The sequence below is a fragment of the Mandrillus leucophaeus genome, unplaced genomic scaffold (assembly GCF_000951045.1).
Source record: "Mandrillus leucophaeus isolate KB7577 unplaced genomic scaffold, Mleu.le_1.0 Scaffold140, whole genome shotgun sequence".
Classification (NCBI taxonomy): Eukaryota; Metazoa; Chordata; class Mammalia; order Primates; family Cercopithecidae; genus Mandrillus; species Mandrillus leucophaeus.
This window is the reverse complement of record NW_012101366.1, coordinates 4,137,623-4,149,977: the sequence shown is the minus strand read 5'-3', so window position 1 is coordinate 4,149,977 and position 12,355 is coordinate 4,137,623. Positions and strand designations below refer to the sequence as shown.

Here is a 12,355-nt window from a genome sequence, read left to right as displayed (position 1 = left end):
AAAAAATAAAATACCTCTAGTTGGATCATTAGCCTCTAAGTGTTTATAAACCTTCCGGTTTTGTGTTCTTGGGTACATTTTCACCAGAAAGATTCCAAAATCATTTGTAAAGAAGCTTTTTCCAAAGCTACCTGGAAATGTCTATTTTTCAACAGAGAGAACTGTCTCTCCCAGGGATTTGAGGTCAGGATAATCCCACTTGGAACAAGTCAGCAGGAAAATCATCCTGTGTTCTTCCCCCCACAGCCAAAAAATTGATAGATAGGTGATAGGTAGGTAGGTAAGTAGGTAGGTAGATAGATAGATAGATAGATAGATAGATAGATAGATAGATAGATAATTATGGAGAAAGGATAAAGTGAGTGTCATTGTGAAGCTTGAAGGTACAAATCCTAAAAGACACTATGCAGCCCCAGGGGGAAGTGGCAATGGGATTCTGCTTGGGAAGATGGAATGAATACAAGATTCTCCTACTGGCACCTTCCCTGAGTCGCCACAGAGCTAACGGTAGAGAGGTGGTTCCCTCAGAGAAGAGCCTAATCTATTTCCCTCAACAGTGCCCTCAGTTTGTACCTTCAGGAAATCCTTGGCTGTATATTATCACAACAATCTCACTACAGCTGTCCTCATAATAAACAAGAAAAACATTTGTCCCACCGCCCTCGCCAACCAAAATGGTGTTTGTGTGTTTGTGTTTGTGTTAAAGAATACTATACTCAGGAAATTTTTCATGCCTTTTCAAGTGTCAGTGCAAAATATGGTAAAAGGCATCCAAATGCATTCCAATTCTCCCTTTACCTTCCCAAAGGAAAGATTTTTCTGGTGTGAACCTGACCCTTGTGACAAATCAGAATGAAATGGCGCACTTTAAAGGGAATGTTCTTGGCTGGGAACATATAAGCAAGCCTGCGAGTGTTTGAAGGGGCGATGAAGGCTACAGCCCGGGGACTGCTCCCATACCTGTTGTCATCACTCCTTAAAGGCATATTTCAACATTGTGAACGTCATTCCTATTATGTGACAAGATGACAAATACTATCCAATGAACCACAACACATAAAAGGGAAAAATAACATTTTCTCACCTTAGGAGGGCTTGAAAGGTCCATCTAGCCGAAGACACCGGCTGATATTACTTTGCCAAGATGGTTTCAACCTAGAGAGATGGGTTCAAAGAACAGAATTTTAACAAAGAAGGAGGGTGAGATAAAATAAGGATTTAGCAAGAAGCCAGCCTGGGAAACACAAGATGAACTTTGACGAAATATTCTAAATCTGAATTCCTAAAGGAGGCTTTTCTCATTGCCCTTTTTAACATCCATATTGAAATAGGTGAATAGGTGAAAATGGTTTCCAACAGTCGAAGCAGAATCTCTCAAAATATGAAAAAGTGAAGGAATTCTCTAACAAACATAGGCCTCCAAACATCGTGTTTTCAGCTCCAACCCTGCCTGGGTATCACTTACAAACAGATTTTTTAATTGTTTCTTTGGGTTGCAACTAGATAAAAAGCTTATGTCTATATGATCTATAATCATTCTGTAAACCGGCTCCACTTGTGGATTCAGACTCACACAGCAGATCTGCTGTCAGTCAGTCATGCAGGCCTGATTGAATAGTTTTTCACACCCTGATCAATCAGGTATCATCCTGAATGGCTATTTTCTCCTACTCTGGGTTGTTTAAGTTCAACAAGTGTCAGAGGAATTTAATGAACCATGTGGTGGCAACATCAGCTAAGTGAGTGATTCTTTGATGTTCCCTGTTCTTACAAGAACAGGGGATAAAATGGAATGTTTACAGAATAAATTCTGGGGGACAGCGTGGTGAAATTGTAATCTGATAAAACGTGGGCATGATTAAGGAGTTGTTTTTGTTTTGTTTTGTTTTGTTTCCTGAGAAGGAGTCTCTCTTTGTTACCCAGGCCAGAGTGCAGTGGCACGATCTCAGCTCACTGCAACCTCCCCCTCCCAGGTTCAAGCGAGTCTCCTGCCTTAGCCTCCTGAGTGGCTGTGATGACACGTGCACACTACCACATCCTGCTAATCTTTGTATTTTTGGTAGCGACAGGGTTTCACCATGTTGGTCAGGCTGGTCTCAAACTCTTGCCTCAGTTGATCCACCAGCCTTGGCCTCCCAGAGTGCTGGGATTACAGGCATGAGCCACTGTGTCTGGTCAGGAGTTTTTATTTAATTTAAAAGGTACTACCTTAGTTCCTAGACATCCCCCACCTCTGAAGATCATTTACAGCAGGACAATATTCATATGTATAGAATGATTAGATCTTGGGTGCTTGGAGGGACAAGGGATTAACACCAAGCTCTGGAAGCCCGATTTTGTGATTCCATGGTTGCAGTCTACATAAGGGGTGAGAACAAGGGTTCACATGTCAGAGCACCAAGTTTTGCCTATATAATTGTAGAAAATTCATGTGTCTTCAGAGCTTCCTTTATATATATATCTCACATTGTTGACTCTATATTACCTCTTTGTGATAAGTTAGTAAACCCCACTAAATGGTTTGGGATTTCAAGGCTAAAAATAAAAGGCTCAGAGAAGTACTAATTAAGTGCACAGACTCATGTTCATGCTATCAGGTTCATATCCTGTATCCACCCATCATCTATTAATAATTTAGACCTTGGACAAAGTTACTTAACCTCTCTGAAGCTCAGTTTTTGCAGCAGTAAAAAGGGGATAATAACAGGTATGTCTCAGAGGAGTGGTGTGAGGATTAATTGGACTGATGACTGCATAGGTCCTAGCACAGTGCCTGCCACATAGTGCTCGCTCAATAAATAACCACTCTTTTAGGATGTGACACAAATAATCTTTGGGAAACAGGGCCTGCTGAGGAGATGCTATGTCCGTGTGAACTGAATAAAACCAACTTGATTACAGGCCTGATTACCCAATTTCCACATTTCCTTTTGCTTGCTTTTCCTTTAATTTTCTATCCATTCATTTCTATCCATATCATTGCATAATTCTCAACACAACGTAGTGCAGGATAATTCTGCTAGAGAAAAGGCAAACACTGAGATGGGCTCCCCATGAAGATTAGCAGAGTGAACAAATAAAAGGAAACCCACACTGTAGAATGGTTAGTAGGGGGATTGGTAGAAGCAGACCATTGAAATATATTTTTGTATGATGTGAGATACTATCATGATTTTCTTGGCCATAATAAACATGAACCATCAAGGGGTGAAGTTAATCTTCTGGGCATCTTTTCACACAGGCATGGGTGTGCTTATACCTAATCCCTAGGCACACACACATGTGTATTTGTGTGCATGTCCACACACTTTCACATGCACACATGCAAAACATCCTTCTGATATTAGTGTCCTTTCATTTGTAATAAATCCTGCCTTCAATCCTGTATGACATGGCTGGCAAAAGGACACAGTTACTACGTAAGTGTTTGAGGCAATGACGGCAGCCCTTGGACTCAAACATTGATTTGCAGGTGTTCTGCCATCCTCTGTAAAGAAAAGACCATGTCCTCAGCATCAGTGATAGAGAAATCTTCAAAGGAGATGTTGGTTAAAAATGAGCATTTTAGAAAAAAAAAAAAAAAAAAAAAAAAAAAAAAAAAAACTTGCTATTCCTCTGTCACTGCCTGAGATAGCAAGATGTGGAGTCAATTTAGTGAGCTTCAATTGTAGCTGACTTTGGAAGAAATAATATACTCTTGTCTCTTTGGATGCATATTGAAGAGGGAGCTATGTGAAGGGCTGCGATTTTGCAGATTGCAACCTGATCAGACTTCCAAACACAGACTATCACCGTAAAACAGGGAGAGAGAAATCCCTGTATCTTAGAGGACCAGTGATTTAAGGATTTCCCAATTCACTTCTAAAATGTATGTGGAAGGTTCTCTATTTTCATAATTTTCTTGTCAAGCTTGACACCAGGAAGAGGTGTGAAAAGGGCCAAGCTTTATTGGCAGGCAAGGTCAGACACTTCCTTTACAGGGAGATTTCAGAGGCATTAGAAGGGCCTCTTATTCCCTAGATCCCATAAACACTACTTGATACCTAAAATGCCACCACAGAATCTACATTTAGAGTCATTTTCTTGGAAGTCACAAGTTTGGAAGGGAGGAAGTCCAGTCTCCAAGGTGAAGAGTGGCTGGGGAGGGAACAGTGCACACGAATATCTTCCTCAGGCATAGAAGTGGCCAAAAGACAGATTTGAAAAACATGTTCCACACAACTGATCATCAGAAAGATGCAAATCAAAACCACAGTCACATACCATCTCAAATGGTTACTATTAAAAAGTCAGAAAATAACAGATGTTGATGAAGACACAGAGAGAAGGGGATGCTTAAAAGACACCTACACTCATATGTTTATTGCAGTACTATTCACAAAGACATAGAATCAAAACCTAAGTGTCCATCAACAGTTGATTGGATAAAGAAAATGTGGCACATATACATATGGAATACTATGCAGCCATAAAAATAATGAAATCTTGTCCTTTGCAGAAACATGGATGGAGCTGGAAGTAATTATCCTAAATAAAATGACTCAGAAACAGAAAATCAAATACCACATGTTCTCACTTAAAAGTGGGAGCAAAATAATGGGTACACATGAACATGAAGATGGAGATAATAGACAGTAACGACTCCAAAAGAGAGAAAGGTGGGAAGGGGATAATGGGTGAAAACTATCTACTGAATACAGTGTTCACTATTTGGGTGATGGGTTCACGACAAGCCTAAACCTCATCATTACACAGTATTTCCATATAACAAACCTGCACATGTACTCCCTGAATCTAAAACAAAATAAAGTAAGTGAAGCAAAAAAAAAGTCTTCCTTATCACAATTCTGCATAGAGCTGGCCTGCAGTGGTATTAACAGTGAGCAATCTTCAGAGAATGAAAGTGGAAGGCCACTGAGTGGCTGCAATTACAATGAGCATTAAATTGAAAAAGAGAAATGCAACTGAAGGTAAAGTTGGTTGGCTCTATGTTATGGGAGAACTTTGAAGAAACATCCCACATGCAACCTCACTCCCTGACACTACGATATAATAATTTTCCTTCCTGGAGGAAGTCTATACAATAAACAGATTGTGAGTATCTCAAGGAGAGTATCCCAAGGGTTCCTCTATGAAAGGATTTATCTGGTTGCAATATGAGGGAACGTGTAACATCATTAAACACCCTAATAAAAGCCCCCCTTCTTCCTGAAATCACACAATTTTGCCTTTTATATTTATATAAAAGAATAGACAGACACTTACTCAACCATGTTTCAAGTGAGGCATAAGAACATTGTATACGGCTGTCACCATGGCCTTTATTTCTACTTTGAGGTGAACAAAAAGAGAGATGAGAAAATTGTTTCCTAGATTATCTAGTGGTGACAGCAGGGACTTCACTATAGGTCTTGAGCAAAATCCTTTGGGACTCAGCAACATGGTCCAGTGTCCTACATGAGCTTTGATGCCTGTGACTCTCTCATACAGCTGAAAAATCCCACTTCCTGGCAGAGGATAGGGAAAGGTTTCAGGAACACTGGCTTTGCAACTGATAAGAGATGAAGAGAGAATAAAATTCTCCAACTGTTTTCAGCTTCTTTGCCTCATTGTATCTGTCAGAAGGAAATATTTTCTGTAAAGTTTTACTAAGTGGCATGGCTAATTGAGCCTAGAAACCCTATTTACTAGGTAAGCCTGGAAAGCCACCATCTTGGGAGGCTTGGCCATGGTATCAGAGAATAGTTGGCAGGCAAAAAATATTGCATATAGCCCTGCTCTGTCGCCTGCCACCGCTGCCCGGGCCCCAGTGGTTCACTGCACCGTGAAGACAGATTCCAGATGCCGGGAACTGGCGCCTCCAATCCCAGACGCTATGTCCAGCAAAGGCTCAGTGGTTCTGGCCTACAGTGGCGGCCTGGACACCTCGTGCATCCTCGCGCGGCTGAAGGAACAAGGCTATGACGTCATTGCCTACCTGGCCAACAATGGCCAGAAGGAAGACTTTGAGGAAGCCAGGAAGGCGGCACCGAAGCTTGGGACCAAAAAGGTGTTCATTGAGGATGTCAGCAGGGAGTTTGTGGAGGAGTTCATCTGGCCGGCCATCCAGTCCAGCGCACTGTATGAGGACCGCTACCTCCTGGGCATCTCTCTCACCAGGCCCTGCATTGCCCGCAAACAAGTGGAAATCGCCCAGCGGGAGGGGGCCAAGTATGTGTCTCACGGCGCCCCAGGAAAGGGGAACGATCAGGTCTGGTGTGAGCTCACCTGTTACTCGCTGGCGTCCCACATAAAGGTCATTGCTCCCTGGAGGATGCCCGAATTCTACAACCAGTTCAAGGGCTGCAGTGACCTGATGGAATACACAAAGCACCACGGGATTCCCATCCCAGTCACTCCCAAGAACCCGTGGAGCATGGACGAGAACCTCATGCACATCAGCTACGAAGCTGGAATCCTAGAGGACCCCCAAGAACCAAGCGCCTCCAGGTCTCTACACGAAGACCTCGGACAAGCTAAAGCCCCCAACACCCCTGATATTCTCGAGATCAAGTTCAAAAAAGGGGTCCTCTTGAAAGTTACCAACGTCAAGGATGGCACCACCCACCAGACCCCCTTGGCACTCTTCATGTACCTGAATGAAGTCGCGTGAAAACATGGCGTGGGCCGTATTGACATCGTGGAGAACCGCTTCCTTGGAATGAAGTCCCGAGGTATCTACGATACCCCAGCAGGCACCATCCTTTACCACGCTCATTTAGACACCGAGGCCCTCACCATGGACGGGAAAGTGCGCCAAATCAAACAAGGCCTGGGCTTGAAATATGCTGAGCTGGTGTATATTGGTTTCTGGCGCAACCCTGAGTGTGAATTTGTCCGCCACTCCATCGCCAAGTCTCAAGAGCGAGTGGAAGGGAAAGTACAGGTGTCCCTCTTCAAGGGCCAGGTGTACATGCTCGGCTGGGAGTCTCCACTGTCTCTCTACAACGAGGACCTGGTGAGCATGAACGTGCATGGTAATTATGAACCAATTGATGCCACCGGTTTCATCAACATCAATTCCCTCAGGCTGAAGGAATATCATCATCGCCAGAGCAAGGTCACTGCCAAATAGACCCCTGTACAGTGAGGAGCTGGGGCCTCCTCAATTTGCAGATCCCCCAAGTACAGGTGCTAATTGTTGTGATGATTTGTAATTGTGACTTGTTCTCCCCTGCAGGCAGTGTAGTGGGGCTGCCAGGCCCCAGCTTTGTTCCCCTTTGCAGCAACATGGATGAAGCTGGCAAACCTAGTCATCAAAGGAAAGGGTTGGGGGGCAGCTGCGATGGGGAGCTATAAAATGACAATTAAAAGAAAAAAATTGCATATAAACTTAGGGATCGGGCACTCACCTTCTAACCATGAATATACCCCGCTTGTAACTCTATTGAATAATACAAATGTAAGTTACCATGCACATATAAAGAAAAAAATGGTGGAAAAATTCCTTAGGAGTATGAGCAATAACAGCCAGTGGTACCTAAAAAAACAGCTAGTGTTACTATGGTTAAGCATTGGTTTGGGTGTGGTCACTGAACTCTATTGCTTTCCAAGTTCTTCCAGCTTGGTCTAAGTGAGTGCACAGTTGCATGTCTACTGGACTTCAAGACGTTTCTCCAGAACTGACAAATTTGAAGAATTTTTAAAGTTTGTATTTCTAATTCATTCATCCATATGTTTATCCAATAAATATTTATTTAGAGCCTTCTATGTGCCAGGCACTCTCCAAGTAAAGGGGATTCAGTGGTGGGAGAAAGCAATCCAAATAAATCAGCTTTATCTCTGCCCTCATAAAACTTATATTCTGGATATAGCAATAGGCATTAACGAAAAAACCCAAACATACTAATAAATGTAAAATTCCCTCCTGGCTTGGTGCTAGGGAGGAGAGGAGTACTGTGAGAGCATAAGAAGTGAGTGGTTGATATAGCCTGAAGTGTAAAGGATGGTTACTTCGAGGAAACAAAGACTCAGCTGAAATCTAAAGTATAAGTTGGAATTATTTAGTTAAGGAGATGGAGAGGAAGAGAATGCAGGAAAAGGAGACAATATATGCAAATGCCTGATGGCAGGAAGGATCGCAGCACATTCGGGGGCCTGAGTGAGGCCGGGTATGTGGAGAGTGAGTGAGCATGGTGGGGATGTGGCTGGCAAAGGAGGTCTGGGCATACAGGACCTTGTAGGTCCTTTCAACTGTATTATTTGCCCCAACATTAATGGGAAGCCTAGAAATACTAATGACTTTTAAAACTGGTAATGCCATAATACAAGATTTTTTTTTTTCTATTTTTTTTAATGCTCCAGACTCCTTACCACCCTGAGTGTTTCTAGAAAGTAGGGTTAAATGCAGCACTGCCACATGTGGCTCCTTGCGCTGTTCACTGCATTTTCACATCACACTCAATTGTGACCCAATGTGTTTTCAGGAGCTGTGGGGTGGGGCAGTCCTGGTTAGACATCCTCTGATCAGCAGACGGGGCTGTTTTCTCTAAATGGAGAATCAAAGGACACGCTTGAAATTGAAAGTTGTGTGAAAGGAATCTAAATTGGTTTAATGTCAGATACATCCATGATTTATGTCTCCTTTACATCTCATTGCTGATAAAGCTAACATTCCTCTATTTGTTGGATGTGTGTGTGTGTTTGTGTGTGTGCACATGCCTAGGGAAAAAAATTCCAAGGCAAGGAGCCCGTGGATGTCTGTTGCCTTATTTTTCCTGGTACCATGATAAGGTAAGGGAAACATCTGGCCTAGGAAAAATGCAAATTTCATGCCACGTACTAGGCAACTCCCTACTAGTTTTTCTTTTTTAAAAGTATTACACAAGCAATTTATACTCAGTGTAATAAAATTAGGGAATTTGTAAAACCAAAAAGAAGAAAATTGGGAACTCTTAATTCTATTAACATTTTGGTATAATACTGTCAGGTATTTTTTTTCTTCCTCCATGTGTGTGCCTTTAAGATTTCTAATTTACTTATGTTATTGAATGATTGACATGCTCATTTTTAATAGAAAAATTCTCATTTACAATGGAAATTAATCTGGAGGCAACTGGAGATGGAAAAGTCACAGCCTCCATCATGAGATGAGTGTTTTTCTGCAAAACCCAAGTTCCACAGTGAGCAATTCTTGCTTCCAGTTTTCAACATAATCATTTTCTTTCAAGCTGTAATTTTAGATGACAATGAGGATAAATAAAAAGCATATCATGAGGAAAGGTAAGTCAATGTCCTTAGACTTTTGGTAATCAAAAAGAATTCTCCCAAATGGAAGTTTCTCACCTATGTCTCTGGAGGCTTGGAAAGTCCTGGCTAACACTGGCCCTTATGCAGAAAGCAATTTGAGGTGTGGTTATTTTACAAATCTATGTATACTGCATGTATTAGTTTCTTAGGGCTGTCATAATAAATGACCACAAACTGGGTGGGTTTCAACAGAAAATTCATTCTTTCACGGTTCAGGAGGCCAGAAGTCCAAAAGCAAGATGTCTTCAGGATGGATTCCTTCTGGACACTGAGAGGCGAGAACTGGTCCCATGCCTTTCTCTGAGTTTCTGGTGGTTGGTAGCAATCTTTGGTTTATAGTCTCTTGGTTTGTAGTTCCCTGGTTTGTAGCTGCATCACCTCACTCCCATCATTGCCTCCATTGTCACATGGCCATCTTTCCTGTGTGTGGTGTCCTCTATGTCTCTGCGCACAATCTCCTTCCCCTTTTCTTATAAAGACACCAGTCATCAGGTTTAGGGCCTGCCCTAATCCACTCTGACCTCATCTTCACTTGTTTACATCTGTAAAGACCCTATTTATAAATAAGGCCGCATTCACAGGTACTGTGAATTCGGACTTGAATGTATCTTTTGTGGAAAGACAATTCAACCTGCTACACTGCATATCTTATGATCCCATATATAATAATTTATATCATTCATAACTAAGCATCATCATAGAAAAACAAAATTGCAAAGCAGTTTTATTTTCATTTATATTACATGGATCCTAGCTTCAATTCCCCAATCCACACCGGAAATATTGAATAATATCCAGAATGAAAGAAACAAAACAAGACAAATCCTTTCTTTTAGCACACTGTGGAAAGACCCTAGACCAACATCAAATTAAATCTAGGCAATAGAAGGGACAGATAACAGATTCATGAGTCCTAAGAATGTTGTCTTCATGTATTAAGGATGTATTAATGTATTAATTTAAGGATGAAAACACAGATAAGAGTATCCTGTAGTGGATGAGCTTTTCATTTTTAGCATAGGAAATACTGCTGTGCACAAAACAACAGAGCAAAACAAATATGAGTTATTCTGTAATTTTAATAGAATTGGAATGGAGCTTATTTACAGAGTAGGATATGATAAGCTTCAGTTTTCCTTTAGGTAGGATGCTTTAAGAGAAAGTTTGGTTTTCTGAGACTTTGGGATGTAGTATAATCGTGAACACAAATCCAATAAATTACAGAAAAATTTGTATTAATCTGTACTTAATTTTCCATATATAATTTTTTATAAAATTAAATTTTTCTATAAAATAAAATTCTGTGCATTGAACTACATTTGCCCCCAGATTTACATTTTTTGAAATGAACTGCTGCATTATGATAACTGTCATTACGGGATATGATGTAAGTAAAGGGAGGGAGGGTCTATGTTCTCTGAGTGGATCTGTTTCTGAATAGCTTTGCTTCTCCTGCCTCCATCTGAAATCCTGATACCCAGCCTAAACCGTAAGCCTGCTGTAGTAGACTTAATTCTCTTTGTTGTACTATTTCTACAAAACACCTAATCAGCAGTTTGAATCTAGACTCCTGGTGTAGAAAAGTGGGAGGAAAAATCACATGTATGAGTGGATGACCCAACAAGTTCCTGGTGTCCACCTGGAACTTCCCTGTCGACCTGGGATGGCTGTGAGTGACCTTAGCCAGGGTCGTCCCCAGTGTACTGCATCTTGTGGAGGCATTCATTCTCTGCAACACAGACTTTCAGAAGGATTCACTGCAGCTTACAAGATCCCTTCTCTAATTGATTTTAAAATGGTCAAAAAAGGCTTAGAATCTACATCCGGTGATTTTAACAATCACAAAATACTCCATTTACTGGGAGCAGTGTCACACCTGCAGTCCTGGCTACTAGGGAGGCTGAGGTGGGAGGATCACTTGGGCCTAGGAATTAGAGGCTGTAGGGCACTATGCCGGTCAGGGGTCGGCACTAATTTCACCATTATGGTGACCTCCCCAGAGCAGGGGGCCACCAGATTGCCTAAAGAGGGGTGAACTGGTCCAGTCTGGAAATGAAGCAGATCAAAGCTCCCATGCTGATAAGTAGAGGGGTGGCATCTGTGAATAACCACTGCACTCCGGCCTGGGCAACCTACTGAGTCCCCATCTCTTTAGAAAAGAAAAGAAAAGGAAAGGAAAATAATTTTTTTTTAAAAAAAAAAGAAAGAAAGAAAAAAATACTCCAGTTGGAGGGAAGCACTAGTAACAGTAGCAAAAGAAAATAGCTGGCAGATTCGACCACCATTATAATACAGTAGAATAACAAGTTTCTCCGTGTTCTACTGTCATGAATTGCATATTAAAATGAATAAAAGTGCCCAGCTGTAGCTTAAGAGTATATATTGACTGATGTTTAAGGGTGGTCTGTGGTGTAGACCTGAAGTCTATCTGGGGTCCTTACTGCGCCTTGTCTTAAACAGCGCTGTGTAAAAGAGTGGATGCAATGTTTAAACACAAATGCTCTGGGCACCTTTCCTTTCACTAAGGAGAAATGGAGAACTATTACATTCTATTGCTGGCAGTTGAGGTTTCCTGGTTGTCCTCCCCCCACCCCATAAACCATTAATAATTTTTTGTTAGATTGTATAATTTATAGTATCAGTTTTGAATGCATAATGTAATCCTGTATACTGAAGGGTAGTTAGTCTTTCTTCAAATAGGTTACCGAAAATGAAATAAATACCTAGATTAAATTTCCATACTAGGGAGAGGAAAATGAAATAATTTGCTGACTTGCAAAAATATATAATAGACATTGTGGAGATAATCTACATTCTAAAAAATTACCTCATTGTTTTAGTCATCTTGGATGGTTTCATTGTAAAGGCAATTCTTTAGAAAAAAAATTGCTGCAATTGTTGATCAAAAATAATTCTTTTAAAATAAAATGAGTTGGAAAACATTTTAAAAATATGTTACTATAGAATAATAATCTCTATCTAAATAGTAATAAAATGAGGCAAAATTAGTTTGGGAACTTATAATGTGATATAAAAAGGTGACCAGTTTATTTTAATGTCTTTGATT

General features: G+C 41.0%; 1 pseudogene; it reads left to right on the top strand.

The window, feature by feature from the left end:
* The first annotated feature begins 5,778 nt into the window (after positions 1-5,778).
* LOC105534979 lies at positions 5,779-7,114 on the top strand (annotated as a pseudogene).
* Positions 7,115-12,355: the final 5,241 nt, after the last annotated feature.